Below are 24,256 nucleotides of genomic sequence, written 5' to 3'. Positions count from 1 at the left end.
GGATAGCAGCTCTCGTGGTGGGCTCCGTGTGTGGGATTATTTTGAAGACTACCGTTAAATTAACACATTGGATCAAGTAGAAAGTCTCCAGGGTATGCCACAACATAACCTGTGAGGTCAGTAATGTTATATCAGTGATAGAAATAAATGATAATCACAATTATTGTTATAGTAAATAAAAATAAATAGCATTCCTAATAGATAATCAGTTTGGAGTAAATTTATTCAGAAGAAATAAATATGATTAAACTAGTGGATTCTTTGAAGTCATAAAGCCCAGGTCATCACCTTCATATTTTCTGTCTGATTAATTCTGGGATTATTCCTGGTTCTGTTATGTCTGCTTTCATTTCATTACAGACACAACTTCATCAAATATTAATAGTAAGGGGTGTAGGATAAAGCTTTTGCATCTTGTTCCTTGCTCTTCCTTGCTTCCTTATCAGCGATGAGAGTATTCTGGAAGTCATGGTCAACTGCTCCTGCAGGGCCAGCAGATGGAGAGCAAGAACGTGGCTCTGTTCTATGTGAAAATGAAATAAGGAGCTGCTATTGTTTGAGGAGGAAGAGGGTTAAAATGTAATTAGTCAATCAACATCATTAATAGAAAATGAAATTTGAGAAGGTTTAATTTTGAAAAGAACCACTGCAGATACTGTGTTCTCCCCCTCCTCAAATCAGTTATTTTTCTCCCCTTAAAATGTACATAGAACTTTCTCACTGGACAAATTGATGGTTGGCGCACGCAAATGCAGTCCAGCAGCATGGCAAGCTTCTCCCTGAATAGTTTATTTTAGCTTCTTGCATCATGCAGCTGATAGAAGGATATGATCACAGCAGTGCTGCTTGTAAGAATGCTTGTGTTTTACCAGACTTGAAGTTGGCACTTGTCAGGTATTTGTTGGCAGATGATTATAGTTATGTGGGTAGTGGCACAGCCTCCCTCTGAAGGCAAACACCTGGAGCAGCTGGCAATGTACTACATACCCCATTTTATCAATCAGCCATTTCCTTTACAGACTATCTCCTATTCTGGTACTCCTTTTTCCTTGATTTGAAAGTATGGCTTTGAAACGTTTTGCTTTGTAGCCAACTTTAATCATAGCAGAAAGCATTTATTCTATAGTGACCTATGTGATATGTTCTGACAGAAGTATAAAATCTTTCTATAATACTCTTTTTAATAAATCTAAGGAAAAAGGATATGTTTTTACAGTAAAAATTTCTATTAATGAGAAAAACATCTTTTCATTCAGAGAATAATGAGCCTGTTAAAAATCCCTGGCTGAAAAGTCTGTGCATTTATTCAGGAATCTCACTTGTTATTTAAAAGAACTGGTCTGTGAATACTGATGTTATCAAGCCTAAAACTTCTCTCACAATTTTAATAGATATTTTGTGTGCTGTTCATAGCATTGAGCCTTATGTTGTACAGTCAGTGCATCCAGGCTCAGCTGTTTGTAGTCTATAAACCTATTGTCTTGAGGTATTAGTCACTTGGAGTATTAGTTCAGTATGATGGATAATGATAACAACTGTACTTGGAAGTTTAACAGTGAAGTTTAAAAGCTGAGTCTTGCTCACATCCCTCTGTAGATTAGGGTCAATGGAGTTTTATTTTATCAGGTCCCATCTCCTGCACCAATTACCATGTACATGTGCACATTCCAATAATGTTGTGGGAGGAATAGCTAACATCTGTCACAGGCAGTCTGCTCTTGCTTCTTTTTCTTTTTCTTTTTCACATGGGTAAAGTTTCATATGGAATTTTGTTTTTACAGATTTTAATTTGTATCTCATTTGTTAAGTATGTTTCCTAGAAAGAGCCCCAGCTAAAGGAGTGCAGCTTGCAGTGAAACACAGAGGTGTGCTGCAGGGTGGTTCTCATGTAGGCAGACACTCTTTTCAGAGCCTGTGTCTTGAGAACTTAAGTTTTGATTGGGGAATAGATAACTCCATGATCTTCAGTGTGGTTAATACCTTTAATTAATGGATATCTGCCCACTAGAAGATCTTTTGTATATCCAAGCTCTGTGTCTTAAAATGCCTCTAAGTCCAAGGGATGAATATCTTCTAATACAGTGGTGTATTTCATAAGTCAGTCTGCTGATCACAGGAGAGATTTTATGAACTTCTGGTAACCTGTTTTGCCAAGGAACTTATAGCTGTTCCTTCCTCAAGGGTTGCTTAATGCCTGGAAGAGTGATGATGCTGCTGGTAAACACCCGTTACTCACCTTGCTCCTATTCTCTGACAGTTGAGAAGTCTGAGTCTTTGGGAGGTTTGATGCATTCCCAGAAATTAGCAGGAAAATGCTGTTCACAGGCAATGGTGGAATTCAAGTGCTCTCCTCAATTCCCAGCACTTAGAGGAGGTCTGACTATTTTGTCATCTAAATTACGTTTGTCATGTACCTTTGAGAAACAGTAAGAAAGCAGAGAGTCTGAAAATGACCTTAGAAAAAAGCAGTAACCCTGCTTGGCTAGTTTAAGATGTATTTGTTTCTGAGCTCTGACCAGTATCAGTCATAACACTTTTTAAAATATCTTGGTCTTGGATATCACAAGGTAATTCTTTAAGATTTGTGTGAGACGTTAGTGCAGTTGGAACTTCACTCTCCATAATCAAGTTTTTCTTCACTGCAACCGATATTGAGTCTTCAGTTACAAGATGCCCCATTAGTACAGACCCAGGAAATACACGGGTCAAATTCGCAGATGTTGGATTAAAACAGTTGAGCTTCTTCATTGTTGCCTTATGTATTCAAGCTTTTGTGGACCTGTTGGAAAGGGTCTAAAGGAGAGTTATGAATATGATCAGTGTGCTGGAGGACCTCTTCTGTGAAGACAGACTGAGAGAATTGGGATTGTTCAGCTTGAAGAAGAGCAGGTTCCAAGGAGACCTTATAGCACTTTCCAGTACTTCAGGGGGGATGCAGGAAGGCTGTAGAGGGATGTTTTACAAGGGCATTAATGGGACAAGGGGTAATGGCTTTAAACTCAAGGAGGATAGATTTAGATTTGATATTAGGAAGAAATTCTTTGCTGTGAGGGTGGTGAGGCACTGGAACAGGTCTCCAGGGAAGTTGTGGATGACCTGTCGCTGGAAGTGTTCAAGGCCAGATTGGATGGGGCTTCAAGCAGTCTAGTGAAAGGTGTCACTGCTCACAGCAAGTTGTTTTGGAACTAGATGATCTTTCTGGTCCCTTCCAACCCAAACCATTTCTTGATTCTATGACTGAACTGGAGGCAAATTGTTGAGTTGCTTAACTAGTGATGAAAGGATGGGCTCATGGTACCAAAGGAAGATTTTGGATACCTGACATAACTAGATAAATTGGATAGCTCACAAGAACTAGACTGTGCAGTGAACTGGAAGCAAAATTAATGAGTCAGTGCTGACTAACACTGAGCTGCTGAGCTTTTTTTTGTTCTTTAAATTGCATTTTAGTAATTTCTACAAAAAAGTGTATTTTTTCAGTCTCTTCAGTCCTCTTTCAGTCTCTTGTTTTTAGAATTAGCTGTCCATAAACAGTCATCACATTTGCATTCTTAGAAAATTAGGCTGCTCTAAGGTGCCATGAAGAGAGATAAATGTGTGGTGACCAGTGTTATCACCACTGATAGCCACCTCCTTTATTGATCTTCAGGCAGAGTACAGCTGTCCTCAACTCAGTTTAGTAATTTTACCTAGCTGATTTGCTGAGGTTTGTTTATTTGAACAAATGCCTAATTCTGTGGTTCAGGTTTTCCAGCTCTTAGATCTGTTGTTTGTCAAGTTTTTCATTGTGAGTTACTATTATATCTGCATTAAATATTTACAATATTTTAAAAGGATTGTGCCTTCTCTGTGCCTTGTATTTTTAAAAAATCACTCATTCAGACTAAAGATATGTGAAGTATTCTGCCACTTAGTGACTAATTTAGCCTGATAGAAGAATTCTGCTTGTATTATCAGTATACTTTTCAAATTAATTTTCTTTACTTTTCAAGGGAAAAAAGCTTAATACTACTGTTAATTGCATAAAAGAATTAACATTCTCCAATATCTAGATTTAATTGGATTGGGAAATACCTTAAATTGTATCTTTGATGCTTCTTGTCCCATGCACAAGGTGGGTGATGGATTTTTGCCCACAGTTTGACTAGGGGACATTGGGTTTCATCTCAGTCTGGGCTTATGCATGTCAGAAACTGAGCTCACAGGCAGCTCCTTCTCACCAGGAACAGGGATGTGCTTGTGCAAGTGCATATCCAGAGTGACAGTGAAAAAGTAAAAGGGAGAAAAACGAAAAAAAATAAGGGAAAAAAAAAAAAGACTGGCTGCAGCCTGCTGAGCATAAGCAGCTGCTGCTTGCTGTCTTGTGCTGTGAGAGCACCTTTCTGACAGGTTCTCAGGCTCGGCTCCGAGGTCAGCGCAGGATTAGGATGGGAACCCACTTTGCCTCTCCTGACAGCTGCAATGTTTAGTCACCACACGGTGACTTCAGCCCCCTGGCTTCTAAAGAATGTTTAATTAGTTTGCCTGCTATCAAAAATTATCTCAAGCAGAGACATGAACATATGTTGGAATTGGAGAAGACATAGTAGGGGGGCTGGTGAAGGATGACATCCAAAATATTATGAACAATTTTTTATATAGGCTGTTACACTGCTAATATTTCAATTTTCTTTAGGTAATAATCCTTAAGTGAAGAGATGCTTTTGTTCTACATAATTATTTTTGAGACATCCCCTGAAAACAACATTTCTTCCCTAATAAAAAGTATGTTAAAGCAAACAAGTACACTGCTGTTCTCTCCTGTGGAGTAGGAGCTTGCTGGGAACTTGAGGAGCTTTGGGAAGACACAAGTGCTGTTGTACAAGCAGAGCCAGCCCTCCTCACCAGCACACTGGGAGCACAAGCCAAGCTGAGCAAGCTTGTTATAGATAAAAGCCTTGGATCTCTCCTGCTTCCTCTTGGGACTGGCAGTGTCTCGCTGTAAATTGTGACTCCATCACACTCAGAAATACTTCCTGAAAACCCAACTCTTTTCCAAATAGCTTTTAATGCATGAAATGGATCAGCATTCCCTCCTTTGTAAGCTTTCTGTAAGAAAACAAACTGTATTTAAAGGTTAAAAGCCTTTTTACTGAAATGTGTGACTGTGTGGCCTGTAGTGGGAGCAGGGACACAGGAGACAAAACGTGGCAGCAGCCACTGGGTTTCACAGCCTGCCATGAGACACAACCTGCAGCCACTGCTTCCACTGGGCTGAACTCCTGAGAGTGGTGCTTCCATAAGGGCATTTTCCTACCAGGAGGAGAGCTAAGGAGCCAGGGCCTAAGAGGAGCTCACTGGCTCAGGGGGTGAGCTGCTGAATATTTAGGTTGCATTAGACCAGCAGAGCCTGTGGTACAGAAATACACAGGTACACATTTATAGGAACCCTAAAGACATACACCCAGCTATGCTGACTGCAGAACAAATTGGGGATTTTTTTCTATCCTTGTCTTCTACTTTTTTTCTTACTTTTATTTATTGACTGGTCTTAAAGATGTTAGGTTTTTTTCCCTACCATATTATTTGCAACTACCTCATGGTGGAGATAATCCAAATGAACTTCAGTCTGTATTAATTTTTTTTAATTGTTCTGAATTAACATAATGTGTGCTTTTTAAAATACATCCTGTGAAACTTTGTGGCCTGTTTTTTTTTTATTTTTACTTGTCCTCCCTTCTGCTATTTAAAGCTCATGTAACTTTTCTGTAAAAGTTTATAGGCTTTACGGGATAGGAATCATATCACCTTGCCTGTTGGATTCCTCTGTGGAATAAAATGGCTTTCTGTATTTGTGATCTTAGGCTCATATGAGGGGTTGATGACATTGTAGGAGGAACAGCCTGTTGCATATCCTAGGCTGTACAAATAGCTGTCAGTAAGGTGTATCTCTGTACAAGTTGTCATGTCAAATTACTAATTTCTGTCGCTGACTTTGCATTTCTCAAGAGGAATGTTGAAATGTTAATGAAACATGTTTTTCAATCTCCCAGTGCTATAGTATTTTATATATATATATATTATTTCCATTTTATGGAAAAAAAAAAATTACAGTGTGGAAACTGTAAGATGCTCATGAATATGAACATTTTTGGCAGGAGTAGGAAGTGACTGAATTTATAATGTCTGTATTTTAACCAGGAGGCATTATTCTTCCTGGCTGAAATTCATTGATTCACATCATAATTGCAAAGGACTCTTCTGATAAATGGCATAAATGTTGCTATGGCTTTGCAGCATCTGTTTTCTGGCAGTCAGACACGGTCAGACTGTGGAGCAGCTTGGAGTTAAGTGAAGCATCTACCTCTGCTTGTGCCAATTTGCAGAACTGTGATGTAATGCAGGATCTCAGCAGGATTCTTCTCCTCTGTGTTACAGCAAGAAGAACTCAACACTGCCTTCTTCATTAGTGTTTAAATTCTTTTTTTGGTTACCTAAGGTTTTTAAGAATAAGCTAAAAGGGTTAATACTTTAATATGTGTAACATCATGCATAACAGTTTGCAGTTATTTCATCACCCCTCAGTCAGTTGCTAAACATTGACTGGTGTTTTAACAAATACAACAAATATTTCTTAATACTAAGATAGAAATGCTGTATATGGTCCTGTAAACAGGTGTTTTCTTATGTTTTGGATACAAATTTATACAGAATTGCATGTCTTTTTTAAAAATACAGATTTTGCTATAAACCCTGTAGGTAATGTCCATTGTGTATTGCAATTATTAGTGGGCTTTTTCTATTTTGTACTTGTTTGTAGGGAAAGGTTCCTATTAAACTCATTTCAGAAAAGAAAAAAGCTTAAGAGAGTATTGACTCCTCCTGAGATCTGTAGAAACACACAGTACCAAGGAAAAGAAATGGAGAAAGATTATTCTCCCAACCTGTGTACAAGCTGGAGTTGCCACTTGTAGACTATAATGAAAACAACTTGTATAAAGCAGCACAGTAATTATGCTATGAATGGAGGAGCAGCAGCTTAAGACTGTTCCCTTCTCCACAAAGTGCATATACTGTGTAGTGGGATGTTGGGGGTTGGCCCCTCTCTGCAGTGAGCCTGGGAGTGTTTGTTATGTGAGATTTTGCTACCTAGGATTGTGTAATTTGCTGACAGGTGTTGTTTCAGAGATAGGCAGAAGAGTGTTCTTATTTCTTCCTTATCCTATACATCTTCAGTTCCCCATCAGTCTTCTTGTTGTCTCTGTTACCATAGAGACAATACTTCACTACCTGCCTGATGGTAATCAAATGGAGAGTCTTTGGCAGAGCAGGAGAGTACCCATCAGCAGGATATTCTAGCCATTATTTCTCTAAATGTTACTAAACTAGAGAAAACCTTAAAATGTGCTAAAAATCTCCGTATCATTCATTGGTGTTCTGGGTGAATGGGGGAAGTATAGAGCTGGTGTGTTTTGGCTCACATTAGAAGTCTGGTGTTCAGTTATGAGAATCACAGAATCCCAGAATGGTTTGGGTTGGAAGGGACCTTAAGGCCTATCCAGTTTCCCCCGGCTGCCATGGGCAGGGACACATTCCACTAGACCAGGTTACTCAAAGCCCCATCCGAGTGGCCTTGGATCCACAGCTCTGGACAACCTGTTCCAGTGTTCCAGCACTGTCACCTTAAGTATGTCTTCCTTATATTAATCCTGAAAACTCTTAAACTCTTAAACTCTTTCAGTTTAAAACCTTTGACCCTTTTCCTGTAGCTTCAAAGTCTGTCCCCATGTCTCCAATAAGCCCCCTTTATATGTTGAAAGCTGCAATGAGGTCTCCCCTGGAGCCTTCTCTTCTCCAGGCTGAACAGCCCCAGTTCTCAGAGCCGTTCTTGGTAGGAGTGTTACAGCCCTCTGATCATTTCCATGGTCCTCCCCTGGTCCTGGTCTGGCAGGTCCATGTCTCTTGTGTTGGAAACCCCAAAGCTGGATGTAATACTCCAGGTGGGGTCTCAGGGAAGCAGAAGAGAGGGGCAGGATCCCCTTCCTCGACCTGCTGCCCCTGCTCATGTTGTCTTTCAGCTTGTGTAGCTTGCCATTCATTTTCTGCTCTAAATCTTCAGCTTTGGAATTATTTTGAAAGTTTTTACTTGGTTTCCTCAGTTTTTATTTCAGTGTATTTTAGCATTCAATGCAACAGATATATTCCAGAAAGAAGAAAATGCCATTCCTGTTTTGGGAAGAAATTGCAAAAATCTTTCATTTAAGAGAGAAGAGTCAAGGGAATTCTTGTATAATAGAGTAGTGGAAGATAATGTTATTGGCAGGGAATTAATTTTACCTTTGTATGTAGAGTATTGATAAAAATGTGGCATGTCACACACTGCTGTGTTCCCTTTCATTAAGTGTGTTGTGTGAACGGCAGGGAATTGAGTAGGAAGCACTAATTATCAACCCCAGTTTTATGTATAATTGGGCCTATAATGAGAAGTGAGTGTGGTCTGTTTACTGTGTGCTTCAGTCCTGAAACATAAAAACACAGCCAGCAGCACAATGAAGAGCTGTCCTCATAAATTCACTTAATCTGATACCAGAGTTGATACCAAAAACCTATTTGCTGTTAAAACACTGCACTTCAGGTATGCATGATGATACCAATTATTTAAATGCACATTTTATGCAATATATAGCATTATATCCTCAGTTTGAGGGAAAGCCAAAAGAAGGATGGAGGAGATTGAAACCACAAAGGCCACCTGAGCTTCTTTGGTTACGCCATGTGCTGATTATGCCATGTGATAGCTCTTTGTGGTCTCAGTCTCTTGTGAGATTTTGAAGGGGAGGGCTTCTCTGTGGAATGGATTGTATTTGGGCAGTCATTACTCATGAGCATGATGTGTTATCTGCTGGCTGATGTTCTGTATACAGCTGTTAATGTTTATGTTACTGCTGGTTTATCTGCAGTAGCATATTACTGAGCAGGAGGTAGGCAAGTATGAATATGAATGTTTCCTGTGAAATATGGCATCTTTCAGCAAGGGCCCATCTCTGAGGTATTGCCTTGGCTGTCAGTACTGGGGAGAAAGCCATCACCTTGTGGGACCTGACCTGAGGAGACTCCTTTTGAGCAGATGAACAGCAGGACCTGAGGTACTTTATGTGATGGGTCATCACACAGCCATGGGTTGCTGCAGCAGCAGCTGCAGTGCTCAGTTGTTCATAATGACTTGGCAATAAAGTTGAAGAAGAATGTGGTACAGATGACCAAAGCTGGGATACAAAGTATCTCTAAAGAAGCTTTGTTCATTTTCTTGGTGTGCAATTTTCAGTATATGATCTTTAAACTTTGCCAAAAGCCTAGAAAAATTGAGGGGTAGTTAGTAATACTAGAAGATTTCATTTTCTTTATGTTTTTTTTTTCTCTTTGTCTTCTTAAATAATGTGAAGAGAAGTGTAGGACTTCTTTATCTAAAAAACTTCTTGATCAATTTATTTCTTTTCTTAATAGTGCTGTGTGGAATAATCCAAGGGGACATGGAATATTTCTGATGATTTGAAGACAGTTTCCACTGTGTATCAGGTACTTCTTGTGGAAACATTTGAAAGGCCCAGTTTCTAGTAAGTCAGTGTACAGCTATTGGCTGTCACTGTATTCTGCCAGCAGCCCTGGGAGATGTTAAGTTGCATGTATACATTTCCCAGCCAGTAATTGTATGTGACTGGTTGAGAGTAGAGATGTCAATTTCCAAATGGTTTCCTGGACATTTGTTCAGAAACTGAGCCAAAATCATAGAAAAGTGGGTCATCTCAGGTTGAGCTAAAGGAAGTTTGGGGTGTTCTGGAGAACTGTGGGGAATTGGTACTATGGATTACACTGTGGGCCTGAGTCAGAGGTGCCTGACTGCATGGAAATTTAGCAGTTGTGCCAGCCCTGGGCTGGTTCTCACAAAGGTTCTTTGTGCCTGAATCAGAGTTTTCTAACCCAGGAGCATCCCCTTAGTCTCACTCTGGAGATGAGACCCAAAGAAATGGCACAAGAGAAAAAAACTGTTCTAGGCTAAGTTTCTTATCCTGTCTTCTGCTCTCAGATTTGCCTCCACTTCTGATTCTTGTGCCTCATACACTGAAGTCCAGCGCAGATGCTGTGATTCTGAGATGCCTCCATCTATTTTCCAGTTCTGTGCCCTTTCTTCCTTTCCAGCTCAAAGGATCTGGTCAGTTCTGCTAGCCCTGTAGTTGCACTTTCAACAATCAAGGGGATCAGAAAGCCCCTTGTGCTAGTGATTACATGGAATTTCTGTACCAGTTTGAAGATATAACTTGTCCACTGTTTGTCATCAGCTGCAGGATGTTGATGGAGATTGCTTTTTCCTAAAGCAGTAAAAGCTGCATACAGTATTTATGTTATGCAGTGAATGCAGACTGCTACATCTGCCTACTGAGTCAGAGCAGAGAAACAGGGCACGTTTCTCTAATTTGTGTGTGTTGTGCCCTTTTTCTCATGCACAAGCATGCTCAAAAAGCAATCAGAGATGCTTATAGCTGTTTTCAAAATCTGACCAACCACCAGGAACTGAGGAGTGCTTCATTTTCATCTTAAATTTTTCTAAGTCCTCAGTATTGTTTAATGCATAGAAGGAATGGTATTTGTGTAATGAACAGCTATGCCATGCTTTGAATAGTTCACAAAAAAAGATAGAATTCCCTATTTCTTCTTGGCATTGGTAGGGTATCACTATATTAATATGCTTCACGGTCACAAATGGATGTAATTTTTCAGGATCCTATGAGCAGAGAGGCGTATTTATCCCATATTTACCCCAGTTCACAAATGGGCAGCTAAGGATCAGAGATTAAGGATGCAAGTATCTATTATAAATTCTGGGAATTATGATTACACAGCTTGAGCCATTTCATCTTCCATTTCTCCTCTCACTTTGATACCTAGCACTCTCCCTGCAGCTGTATGAACCAAGCAGCTGCCTTTGCAATCAGAGCCAGTATTAGATACTGGCCTGTGCCTCCAGCACTTTTCCTTCAGCTGCATAGGCAGGCAGGCAGCTGCTTTTATGTATTAATATGTGGAGCTGGCATTGGTTATTAAGGCAGCTGCTCAGCTGCCCTTACAGCTGGAGGAAGGGTGTTTCCTACTAGGAACAGCTCATAGGAGTGGAGAGACTTCAAAACAAGGAGGGTATGGCCTGGCTTTTCATCTCTAAGCTATATTGCTTAGGGCTGCAAAACCATGTGATTTCATTAGGAAGTGTATACAATTAATGGAAGCAATTTGATATGTTGAAATTACCTACCATTTTTTTCTTCTGCATTTTATGGGTTTAGACTGGTGACAAAAGTCACCATATGACTTGATTTTTTCAAAAGTAGAAATGTTTGTATTGCTTAAATTTAACCAATTGGGTCAAAGTTTTATACTGAAGTTAAAACCTGGTACCCCTACCTTTTTTAGTTGTAGAAATAGTATCTGTTCAGGAAAGTTTTAACATCTTTTTGTGATTTTCATAAACAGAGGTAAAATGGGAGCTAGTGCATGTCTATTCTGGCTTGTAGCACTTGGCTGTTTGTTCAGGATACTTCTGTGGTGTTTAAAGACTGTAATGAGTTTGAACCTTGAGCTCTTACTTCTGCATTTACTTAGAGAAAAAGACTGAGCACTTGCATCACGGTTGGTGCAGCTTTTGACAGATGAAAGCTCTACTCTGCTGTATTTCATCTGGGTATCAACAGCCAGTGGCAGCTTGGTTTTAGAAGGCCTTGTCCATATGAAACTTCCTCCTGTCAAATTCCCAAGTAACATAAGGCTTAGATGAAAAGAAGAATGGGGATTAGTGAAAAGCCTGAAAGTGCTGTGTGTGACATAAAGCCATGCCATCGTTGGTAAGTGACATAAAGCCCACGACTAAGCTACTTCAGACTTTGTGGACAATGTTGAATGGAGTAGCAAAATTCTGCAGAGAGCACCGAAGTGCTTCTGGAAAAAGGAAAGCAGTGAAGAGAGAGCAAGCAAGGCGATATTTAATATTCTGTTGAGTGGGCAAAGCAGGCATCAGTGGTGCAGCACTGTGCACCTCTTGAGTATCGAGCTTTCATACGGGGCTAGTGAAATGAAAGAGGTCTTTGAGGAGTCAATAGGAAAGCGTGAGAGGACCTCAGTGTTGACGGGAGCACGTTCCTCCATGGGACTGGGAGTCCTACACACCATAAGCTGCTCTTGGAGTGTAAACAAACACCTCTTGGAAGAATGTGGCATGCTTTTCCTTTGATGTTGCTGAGAGGTTTGAAGTATGCGTAAGAAGTAGTCTTCCTCTTTTTCACACCCACCTCCTCACACCACATAGTTAAAATTAGTTTCTGCTCTTTCCTATGGTATTTTCAGTATGTCGAGTGAAAGTGTTTTCTTTTTGTTTTTTGTTTATAATGAAAATCACTTCTCTCTTCAAAAGTCTTCAGACCAAAAGTTAAGTTTGTCCAATACTATTTTTAGGTGCCAATTCAAAGAAACATTATTATTGAGTATAATTTCTCCTTTGATATACAAATGAGATTCTTTTGATGTGGGGTGGTTGTTCCCATAGCAAAGCAACTCTTCAGGGCAGTTCATTATTAGCAAGCAATTGTTAAATGTATTCATCTGTTTGTACCATGTAGGCAGAAGTGATTGTGGTGCTCCCTAAGTAAGCTTCTCTCATACCCCGTGGTCTGTATCTCCTGTTACTTATCCTGCTGAATTCTGTAAGATTTTGAATACTCGGAATAAAATGATCCACTGTCATTTTCCCTTCCTGGTTGTTTATTTTTCTTTCTGTGCTGCAGAAAGTGTCAAGCATTTCTGAATCTATATTGCCTTTTTTGTGTAGTGTTATCCTGTCCAGCTTCTGGACAATACCTTGACATTTGATGGGGTGGCCTTCATCAGGGAGGTACCTCATGCTACTTGCTTGATACTTACTCCTTACTTCCATGTAGGCTGAGCTAAGGTAGCAGACATTTGGACACATACATGGATGTCTTTAGTGAACACTGGTTCTTCTTCCCAGACCAAAGGCAACTGGACATTAACAGCAGAAACTCATGTCCTACAGCCCAGTGAGGAAGGATTGATAGCAGCCAGGAAGAAAAGGTGATATCTAGACTTGTTTTATTTCTCCTGGCCAGAAAAAGAATGATTTGCATTTCACAGTGCCTTGGTCACTGTGCCAGTTGTCAGTCGTATGATTAGAGAATCAAGTACCATTTTTAGTGTCAGATGGTAGTTTGCATGGCGTGCCAAGAGTAACAGCTAGTAGTAGTGCTGATCTTCCCAGGGGAAGAAGAGAAAACTGAACTGGGATTTAGAAGAGTTAGGCTCTTCTTTCTGCTCTATACTATACTTCTATAGCCGTAAAACCACTGATGTTGAATTAAACTTGAATGTTTACCTAAGGGGCTGAATTGTGAATGTTGGAGAAAATGTTTCATTTCTATCTTTAGCTTTTGAAAGTTTTTTTTTGCATCTTAACTTTCTTACAGCTTGCCTTCATGTCATGAATACCAGAATTAACAAAGTATTAAAGGGAGTTTATTTCAACATTTCTTTTTTAATAATTTCAATATGAAAATAATTAGTGCATGGATTCAAATCCTATTCCTAGTACAGAAGATGATTCGGTCATATCTTTTGATCTTGGCTGGAGGAAGAACAAAAAAAATTGGCTTGGTTTAGACAATTAGCTTAGATATTTGGTAAACAAGTTCAGCTGTTAGGATGGTGAAACTGTCAGAGGGTTTATCCAGGGCCAGTTGTAAGAAACCTTTCCTTCACAGAAGTTTCTTAAAAACAAGTTAGATGAATTTTTCATTGTGCTACTTCCTTTGGTGTAAAAGGTAAGACTTGATGTCTCATCCCACCTCTAATTTCTCTGATTTTAGTCAAGTATTTAGAAAGTAGCTGCTCATTAAAGAGGACTTGCTTTTGAGACACTCTGAGGTAAGTGCAGCTGAAAATCCAACATTTCAATATAGTATAAGTACAGCAAACATTTCAAAATTCCTGAAGTAAATATTTCTTTCTGCTGCTTGTAAAATACTGTCTTTTTAGAAGAGGTTGTGTTACCTTGCAAGTGATCCAGATGAATGAGAAATGCTCATAAATACAATCTCAAAGTAATCTGCTCAACTTCTTTTTAAAATGACCATGAAATAAGTAGGAGTGAGATGGGGAAGTACTTTGCTGACTTATTGATAGAACTGTTACCTGGGATTGATTCTGCCACCTCAGTTTGATTTTGTGTGTTTCAGTCAGCTCCCATTCCTTTCCATTTGCTCGATAATTGTTGGAAGAAGCTGAGATGGTCAATCACATGACCTTATCTCTAAAACAATTTGCTATCAGGCTTTGCTAAACTGCAGCTTCAGTAAATATATTCTGGCTCACCAAAGGCTTGTGCTGTTTAACAAGAAATAAGCTTTTGTTGTGGTTTCTCAACTTCTGGCCCTCCAGTTTCCTGTTTTTTCATCTATGCTTTTTACTGAAGAATGATACACTACTTACAGCTTTGTACCTGGGTTATTTTCTGTTCAAGCTTGAAAATGTTAGGGAAAAAAACCCCAAAAAGATGTGAGCATCCAATATCACAATCTAATAGCAGTATCTGGTAGGAGTCTACACACATGTTTTATTTTAATTAAAATCTGTCACTCTTTTAATACTTGTGTATGCACACATGCACAAACCAGTTGAATACTGAAAGGGAAACTCTTTTAAGAAGGTATATTGTTATTATTGAATGTGTTGGCTAGTCATTGCATAGAAGCTTTTTAGATATCAGAATCAGAAAACAAGTCTTGAAAATGCTGAAGAGTTATTAAGGTACTTTTTCCCCCATTACTTAGTATGACACAGTGTAGCAGCTTGAGTTAGAACAGTCTCACTCCCATGTGTTGAAGGATGGCATTTTTCAGGCTATTATACTGCTACTCTGAAAAATCTAAATATTTTTAATATTTTTGAGCATGCAGTTTAGTTACCCGTGTTTAATATCAAACAGCTAACCTGTATATTACTGCACAACCTGTGCAATTATAATGCAAAGCAGTTTGCTGTGAAACTTTTTATTTTGCAACATCCACAGAATTAACTAAGGATAAATTCCAGTTGTTTGAATATTAAGTTCTTTAATTTCACCAGACCTAATTTTTATGAGGTGGGTTTTTTTTTTTCTTTGTACAAATTTCTACAAAATATTAGTTCTATACAACATTTTTAGTCCATTGTTACCTGACAATTATGTTATGTATGAACTTTAAATGTAGCTGTAATCAGAGTGGTGCTTGTACTGCACTGTCAAATGACAGAAGTGTTATGAATTGTTCTTTTTACATCACAAAGATGGATAAGCACATATTTGTCATCCAGGCTATGATGGCAATATTCCAGGAACATTCACTATATGCTTCCTTGGTCTCTTCTCTAGTCCTTCCAGCAAAACTAATTTGGTTTTCTAAGTGATGCTGCAATGTTCAATTTATGCCTGATAAAGCTAGGAAAAAATGCCTGCAATAATTATTTGGAGCTGTATCTGTTCTCTGTATAATTACACAACACACAAGTGTAGGGCATTAACTGTTCAGGAGGCAAAAGTCCCTTGGACTTCCCAGAGCCACTTTGCTGTGTCTGTTGCAGCACCAAGGTTATGGCAGCTGCTGTCTTACCATTACCCCACTCTGCAGTGGCTGGTCCCCCACTGCCATTCAGAAATGATGCTGCTGTGTCTCTTGCCCACAAAAATTGCTCTTGGGACAGAGAATCCAATGCACAGACAAACCTAAGTCCCCTGCCAGGGATTTTGGGTTCCCACTCTACAGTAACTGCAATGCTAGTTGAACTCTAAAACTTCTGTGGCTTCTTTCTGGTTTTTACTGCAGTTGGTGAAGCAAAGCCATCAATCTTGAATTTATTTGCTGTTTTATTGGGTGTTAAGTGTGGCAAGTTGCTAAAATCCTATGTTAAATTAAGCTGACTTTTTAGATATTAATTTTTTGTGTATTTATATATTATGTTTTATTTATGTATCATACAAAGGACATTTCATAAAGTAAAAAGATTCCTATGAAAAAAGTGACACTTTAAGGTTCAGTAATTACTCCTGTATTGTCATATCATATTACTGGCAAGCTTTGATCGAATCTGTTCTGTCTATGAAAGGCAAAACAAATAGATTAGGTTTTGTAAAAAGAAAGTTAAATCAAGTATTTAAAAATTTCCATTGAAGACTTTTTATTTACAGTGTGGAATGAGTAGTGGCCTTTTAACTGTCATATTTTTCTTAGTGTTATTTGTCTGCATCCATCAGTACTGGGGTTGAATAACCTCAGCTTAACCACTATGCTTTCTTCTAAGTTTCTTCTGAGGATTCATGTAACTTCCTCAGTGTGGTTGATGCTGAAATGGGACAGAGTGAGCTGTGGCCAGGACGGGGTCTGAAAGGGTGCAAGTGCAGCATGCTTTGAGTGCAGTGTGCTTGTTACATAAAGGAGGTGCTGAAATAGTGTCAGCCTCCCTGGAGTTCAGCTTAAGGTTTGTGTCCATCACTGTGTAGTGGTGCAGTGGTGGTGACAGCTCTGGGGGTGAATCTGTGTGTTTGGGTATTGATGCACTGTGTCCTGGCTGCAGGCAAAATTTCTGCAGGTGATAAATGGCTGAGCAGGTGCTGATGATCAGTCCTGTAGCAGCCTAAACCTGTACCTGCCTCCTGGTGCTCAGCCCTGCTTGGGCTCAGCAGGCATTTCATTTCCCACATATCTGAACTTGTTCCCAAGTATAAGAGAAACTGAATTTGACCTGGGTGACTGAATGCCTGTTCTTGCTTTATGTGGTCATTAATATTTTAACTAACACCACTGGCTTCAAACATGATTTACTACAGGCAGAGTATTTTAAAATGCACAAGTAAATCCTTTCAAAGTTGATAACATTTTAATGGAATTGACACATTATTAGGTAAAATCGTTTATGTGTAGTTTTTACTTTTCCCTATGTGAGAAAACTTTCAGAATGATTGTTTGTACCCCAAGAGTATTACAAATTGCTTGGACCATCAATACTTCCCTTAAATCTTTTGTGGAGTACAATAAACCTCCCTGTCCTTTTTATAGGGAGAGTGGTAGAATTTCACCTGCCATTTAAAATGCAGATAATACATTGTTTGGAGAAGTTTGTTTGAAAAGGTAGGTTAAGCTGGAATGAGTCATCAGCAGGGTGCTCTCTGTGTGTGCATGTATTGGGAACTTGATACTGTGGGAAAGCTGCAAGGCGCCTTCTAAGGTGATGGAAAAGAAATTCTGTACCACAATTAGTTTTACTCACAAACAAGAATAGGATTTTGTTATCGTGATTAATTGAGTTTTACCGTGTTCCACCAGTAGATAAGCAATAACAGGAGCTGGAATTCTTGGACGATAGTGGGAAAGAAAAGACCAACAAAGTGAAAGGTACGGAAGCAGTCTTGAGCTCTCCCTTGCTTTCCCTAACAAATGTAACCACAGTGTCCAGCTACTGAGATAGATGGAAATGTTAAGCAAGTCTCTTCTCAGTGACAGAGCTTACTTGAAAATGGGTTGGGACAAGCCTGTTCTTTGTTTTATTAGTGTTACTGAATCTTTAGTATAAAGTTGGCATTTGAAAGGAGGACTGCCTTTAGTACAAGATTAGTTTCTAATATTTTGGCTTCCCTTTTTATTCCAGACTTATGAACTTTGAATATTCCATTGGTTTTCATTTGCTTCAATAAGATCCCTCCAATATGAAACACTGGCAAAACTTGTCTTTTGGGGTAGGGTTAGGCAATGAGATTTTCAAGGCAGTTTGGGAAAGAAAACTGGAGTAAAAGATTTAAAATGGGAAACAAAAAGGGTGTGTGATCTGGAGAAGTAGATGGAACAGTGATGGGTGGATGTGCTGGGCTTCTTTACAGTTATTTCCACTCTAGTTCATGTATGCCACCACTCTAAGTCTGTAATTCACTGGCAGAATGTATTTAGTTTACTATTCCAGAACATTTTCAAAACCTATGAAAATACAAAACTCATTCTTACTTGTGAGAAGCTAAAGGTGAACATACCAGGCACAATTAGTTTGCTGTAAAAGAATTTCCTGCATCTATAAAAAGGCATTGTGAATTTTATAAGTTTTTGAAATCTTTGGATTATTGAAACATATTTTCATTCTTTTTAAGAATATAAACATAAATGTTCAGTGGAATATTTTGCAGAGAAAAATGGGGAGGGGACTTGAATTCTTCGCAGTCACCTCTTTTCCAGGGTGATAGGGATGGAGATATCCAGTTTGTTCCATTTGCCAGGATCTCATGGCTGTCACAGGATGTTTTAGGAAGGACACCCAAGTGGTTCCATGCAGATGCTGTCACCCAGTCACCTCAAGGCGCTTCAGGTGTGGGCTGGTTTTTTGCAGTGCTGTGTTGCAGCCATTCACATCCCAAGCTCCAGCAGGATGTGCTGGCTGACATAGAGCTGACTCTTCCCATTCAGGTATTATTAGACCTGGGTGAGTACAACCTTCTGGACAGTGCAGCTCAGTGCAAAAATGTGTTATCATTCTTAATTTGGCAGGATCGGGGCTAAACTAGAGCTAAAAAATTTTCCTTGTCCTGAACTGACTCTCTGAAAATCCACTTTCACTGTGCTCTTGGAGCTGCTTACAGTGGGAGTCCAGTGCAGCTGTATCAGGTCTGGCATCACAGAGAAGCAGTTTAGATCTGTGTGGTTGGGTAGTCAAGAGGCTGTCAGAGGTGTGTGGACTAATTTCACACCCAGGGAGCCCTGCCAGACCTGAGCTCTGCCCAGCTGAGTCATTCCTCTGCATTGAGCTTCCTAAAGTGCTAGACTGGTGTTTCCAAATCCAGAGTAAAATGCTGTGGACACCTCTCCAGATGACAGAACTGTTTTATTCCCTTGCTTTGTGGACAGGGGTTGTAGGAGCTCCTGTAACTTAGTTTTCTGTCTGGAGAAGGCACACTAAGATAACAGTGCATACTATTACCTGAAAATTGTTCTTCTGATGTGCAACAGGTATGTCAAAACCTGCCTGTTTTGCTGAAGCATGTTCCTAGCAATGTGAGCATTTTGAGAGGAAGATTGAAAGGCTGAGTTTTATTCCAGATTTGCATCTCCTGGCTCCATTTTCCTCTTCAGAAGGAAGGGGATGTAATTTCAGACTCCTGGTTAAAGAGTTACAAATATTTGGGGAAACAGATAAGTCACTGCTAATTGATTCCCTGGCCTCATGTTCCCAGTTTTGGAGGTGCTGGCATTAAAGCTGAGGCATGAAGTGATTCGAGTTAATGGTCTCTGTCAGATGATTAGATGGCACCACACATGTTGGAACAGAGTAGCTGGAGAATGGGCAGGAAGAAAATGAGAATGTGACATTAGCAGGCACAGGTCCAGGAAAAAATCCTTGCAGTTTCTTCTGACTTTTGAATGTAGCCAGGAACTTGAACATATTTAAATGAGATTGGGCCAGGACAATCCATCAGTAAAGAATTGTTGGATTGTTTAAATTTTAGATTAAGTAGGTCTTAATAAAACAAAAATACTTACAGGTAAGTGATGGTCTTTGCTCTCTGTAGAGGGGCTTTTTGTAATAATTTGCTTCCACTGGACTGGTTTTCATTGTTTTGCAGCATTAATTTCATGGTAGTGCAGGTTCGTGGTTTAGATTCTCTTATGCTGCTCTCCAGATGACTAACCCAGTATTCCGAAAGCCAGTAGTATTTGTACTTCTTTTGTCTGATTTTTTCCTCCTTTTTAAGCTTCAGTTTGTTAATCCTCAAAGCCCATGAATGCATCCATCACATAGGAGACATTTTACTATCCGTAGTTCAGCATTTCATTGATTTCATTATTACAGTCATAATAATTTATGATAAAGGGACAAGTAGACCCAGAATCCTCATATTATTTGATGAAATGTGAATGTAGGTGTTTAATGCCTAAAGAAATTATTTCTGGTAAAAATAAATCCAGGCCAAAACTAGTCATGTGGGAGAAACTTAACCCTTTTCAGTGGGCTTGGGGAAGTAGCTGATAACTGTTGTGGCTGTTTGACTCCTTTGTTCAGATTAAAAAATAAATTAAAAGAAGGAGGAAGGGAATGAAAGAACATTTCCTTACCATGCAGTCACACAAACTATTGTCAGTGAGCTCCCTGCCCCCATCTCTTTCACCCAGGCACACACACACACACGCACACAAAAAGCCAATTTTGTGTCCTTCTGAGCACACAGATGTTCCTCTTGGCATCCCTACAGTATGGATAGGGGTTTTTTGCAGGCACAGAATGTGAGGCTTCTTTGTTGGAGACAAAGTGTTGCCTGTGGTGGGAATTGCTGCAGTGATGGGAAAGTATCGTAGTGTATTGTTGGATTACTGTGTTTTTTACCCCAGTAGAGACAGTACATTAAAGTAGCTTTGTGGGCAGTGAATTGTTTGAGCCAAGCCTGGCTAATAACACCCTCTCCTTGGCAAGCAGTCACACAAGGTATGGTTGGCATAGTTTGGATGGTCACAGGATTTGTCCCAGGCATCTGCAGCAGCTCTGCTGCCTTGAGTGCAAGTCTTAGCAGCCGCATGTGGGGAGCTGATGAGAGCGCTCTGACAGAGCAGTCGTACTTTCAGCTCTTCATTTTTTAGTGTTATGAAGATCTGATATGATACAGGCCTTCTTCTAAATTATTTTTAGGACATCTGTTCTGGAGTTTCTGAATAAAGGGTCTAAGAAAACAGCTTAGAAAGTTTAAATTGATTTCTAAGTAACATTGGAAACTAATAGCATTAAGTGTTTGTCTGAGCTTGTATACATACAAAAGAGGGTTCCAATTATTTCTTGTGCTAAAGTCTGCCACAGAGCATGGTCCTTCTTTGGGCACAGTTGATGATATTGTCCACCTAAAGCTCTGAATCCAGCTCTTCTGTTGTCGATGGTACCAAGCATGAGGAATACAGACCTGGAAGCTGGGAGTCTAAATTAAGTTCCATTTGTTCATATAATGTTATTTTAATCTCCATTCGTCAAATATGCACACATTTTGTCATGACTTTGACTCTTTTGGTTGACAGTTTTGTACTCCCATAATAAATCTCTGATGTGAAAGGTCTACCTATGTAGATCCAGTTGAAAGATTGCACAGTTTAAGTTGGACCAAATGGGGTCCAAAAAGAGCTTATAGGGGAAAAATTCCTCAAAGAAGCTGCTTATAGGAAGAATTTGGAGGTGGGACTGTAGAGTAGAAAGCTACCTAACTCTGTATAATAATCATTAATTATTTTATTTCTCAGTTGTTTCCTCTAATGACAGAATCTCTATTTCTTCCTTTTTCCCCAAGTATCTTTATCTAGCTCTAATTTTCTAATTGTGGAGAAAGATGTAATAATTTAAGTTTCATTCATCTTTCCACGTGTAGGACAAAAAGCCCACAGCCTTATTTGGTATTTTTTCTCAGTCCATGTGTATGTGTTGTGTTTAATAAGAACTTAGCAGTGATTCTCTATTGAGCAGAAGACAATAAAGTGGTTATAGAGGAGGGCATAAGCCAAACAAGTAGATCAGAAGCTTGTCAGACAAGACAAGCTCTTGTCCTTGTACAGTGTCAGGACAGTAGTTGCTAGTTCATTTCCAGGTGTATTCCCCACACTGAATGCAGATCTGCTATCATGATTACACCTACTTTTTACTATTTTTAAATTAGCTTTTTTTGTCCTTGAGGCCTATTTCTTGTTTGTCTCTCCAATTTCACTGAATTGTGTAGACTACACTTACTCTAAACTTTTCCCTCTTCTTTCATTCCCCCCTTTAAAATTGTAAGCATGCTCCTGTTTCTGTGTCAGTGTCCCCTAAAGAGAATTCCCTTTAGAAACCCTTCCTACCCTTCTGCTGCCTTTGCTGTTAGGAGCCCAGGACTCATTCTGATGTGGTACCCAGCAGCTTTCCCTGGAGGCCCCTCCTTGTGTACTTCCAACCTGCAACTGCCATTTTTGCCTACCTGTTTCTTTTGATTAATCCAACTGTTCATTTCTGCTTTATTGCCTCCAAAACTAAATTTTCTGAAAGCTTCCTTATGGTAGTTATGTTCACTGATAGTCTGTATTTCCTTAGCCTCGAGCATTATAGCGTTAGGTCAACCTTTGTAATTTCTAGTATCTTAATAGTCTGGTAATACCTTGTTTCATGCTCTTTTGGATGGTTTTCCCTTCCCCTCCATTTAGCATTTCTAAAAGCTGCCCTTGGCAATCTGAGCTCACTCCTGAAATAGTTGTGTGCAGCACGTGAGTGTCTTGTTAGGTGACCTTTCTCACTGGTAATGCCTTGCCTAGACCCATGAAGTTCTTCATGGATATTCTTTATATGTGTTCCTCATCCATTTCACAGTTTCACAAAGGACATATTTTAAAAATCCAAAACACATTTGAACACTGTCCCTCTCCTAACTCTGATTAAGATCTATTAATATATTAGGTTGTTTTTAACAGAAAGTGGACCATGAAATATTTGCTCCTCTCAAAGGCAAGTGCGTAGCATTCTGCAGAGAAGTGAACCTTCCCCGTGCTTCACACTCCTCCTTGCCAGATCTGGAAAATCAAGTTGACAGTGTCAAACTGGTTGCATTTTTAAGGCACCATTCTCCAATAAGATTTTCATGTTGTCTCTGAATAGACTTTTATTAACTGTGAAAGCCATAGGAATGAATAAGGCAAGTGTTAGCTTACAAAGAAATGTTCCTGACCAAATCTGAAAATGTTCCTTTTACAGGAGCACCATTAACTCTTTTTTATCAAAAAGTCTGTTCAGTGTTAGTCTGTATTGTTCACTTATAATGTAAGTAGCTGAGATTGTTCTTGAGGCATTCATATAAATGGATACTAACAAGGAATTGAAATGTCAAGAAATATTATTTGATATACTTTAAAATGTTGGGTAATGTTCTCTGGTGTAGAAATGCAGGCATTTGTTCCAGATGTGCACACTTGGTGATGCTTCAAGATGGTTTAAGAGCACTGGAAATAGTTAGGTTTATAACCTGTTGTTACAGAGAGACTTTTTCTCTGCCAGATCCCATTTTATCCTCTTTTAGCTTTTTCAGACCATACTGTCAGACATTTTTAGCTAAAATCTTTAGCTGAGTGTCTTGCAGTTGTCTGAGCAATCTGCACATGCTGCATCTTACAACCAACTGTTACATAAATATGGCAACTTTTGCCACAGTGAACAGCAAGAATGACTGAGTTGGGGAAAATCTAGGGAACAAGGAGATTCAGGGAAGAGGCTGGTACTTTGCAGCAGTCCTTTGGGAAGGAGCAGTCCTCCCTTGGTTTTACAATAAAGAGGATCCATGTGGTACCTCTTGCTCCTCTTGTCTTAGAGTCCCATCCAGTTCTTCATCCTTTTCTCTCAAGCCCATCAACTCTCTCTACAGACCTCACCCACATTCTCCGAAGTTGTACTCCTTGACCTCTATCTCCTCCAGACCCCTCTCTCCCTGCCCATTCTTCCTCTGAGACCCCAAACCATTAGTGCCCAGTCTTCCCTCATCTTTAGCACCTTTTGCATCTCTCCTGTTGCATTCACTTGAACTGAGAATTCAGGTATCTGCTTCAGCTGTTCAGCAGCTCTATTTTTGGTCTGTCTTTGTATGTCAGCCTTGACATTAACATGGTTACCAGCTCTTCCAAGAAAAAAATAAAGCCAACTTATGGCTATGATGAGGTTTAAATACAAATAAAGGCCACGTACAGTACTTTCCATTAGTGCAGATGGGAGCATCAGAGCTGGGTTAGGTATGTGTCTGCAAAAACCTGCTGACAGTATGTGAATTTTCCTGGTTTGCTGAGGATTCTCCTGTGTGACGGCCACTCCAAACTGTAAAAAGCTTGAGGGTTGAGCACCAAAGCTGGGCAGGTTTTTAAATTCATTGTCATTGTTCTTTAGTTAGTATCACTACCCAGGTAGTAAGGGGGAGTCTGATTTGAATTTTGATAAGAACCATGTCTGAATTATCAAAATATACTATTTTTAATCCCTCATAAGAGAACTGCCAGGATGATTGGTGTGAGGGCATTGGAATCAGCTGAGTGAGAAAACTGAGAAGCACTGCCAGAAAAGGAAGACAACTGAATTTAACTGGTACTGGTGAGAGAGAAAGTTATGATGGGGTAAGAAACTGAAGAGAAGGTGAGGTTGGCTGGATAAATGGGCTGGGACTAGGATGAGT

General features: G+C 39.5%; 2 long non-coding RNA genes across 3 annotated transcripts in view; one reads left to right on the top strand and one right to left on the bottom strand.

The window, feature by feature from the left end:
* The window catches only part of LOC135281312 (uncharacterized), a 34,821-nt gene extending 10,734 nt beyond the window's left edge, over positions 1-24,087 (top strand). Inside the window, exons 4-5 of one of the 2 annotated variants that reach the window (XR_010348001.1) lie at positions 17,397-17,462; positions 24,073-24,087. This is a non-coding gene — a long non-coding RNA (uncharacterized LOC135281312). The remainder of the gene's footprint in view (positions 1-17,396; positions 17,463-24,072) is intronic. The other variant, XR_010347998.1, reaches the window with a different exon arrangement.
* Positions 325-7,391, bottom strand: LOC135281334 (uncharacterized). Its single transcript, XR_010348007.1, has 3 exons — positions 7,129-7,391; positions 2,237-2,414; positions 325-523 (listed from the first exon to the last, which is right to left on the bottom strand). It is a non-coding gene; the product is annotated as an uncharacterized LOC135281334 (long non-coding RNA).
* Positions 24,088-24,256: the final 169 nt, after the last annotated feature.

The sequence above is a fragment of the Passer domesticus genome, chromosome 1, assembly GCF_036417665.1.
Source record: "Passer domesticus isolate bPasDom1 chromosome 1, bPasDom1.hap1, whole genome shotgun sequence".
NCBI lineage: Eukaryota > Metazoa > Chordata > Aves > Passeriformes > Passeridae > Passer > Passer domesticus.
This window is presented reverse-complemented; position numbering and strand designations above follow the sequence as displayed.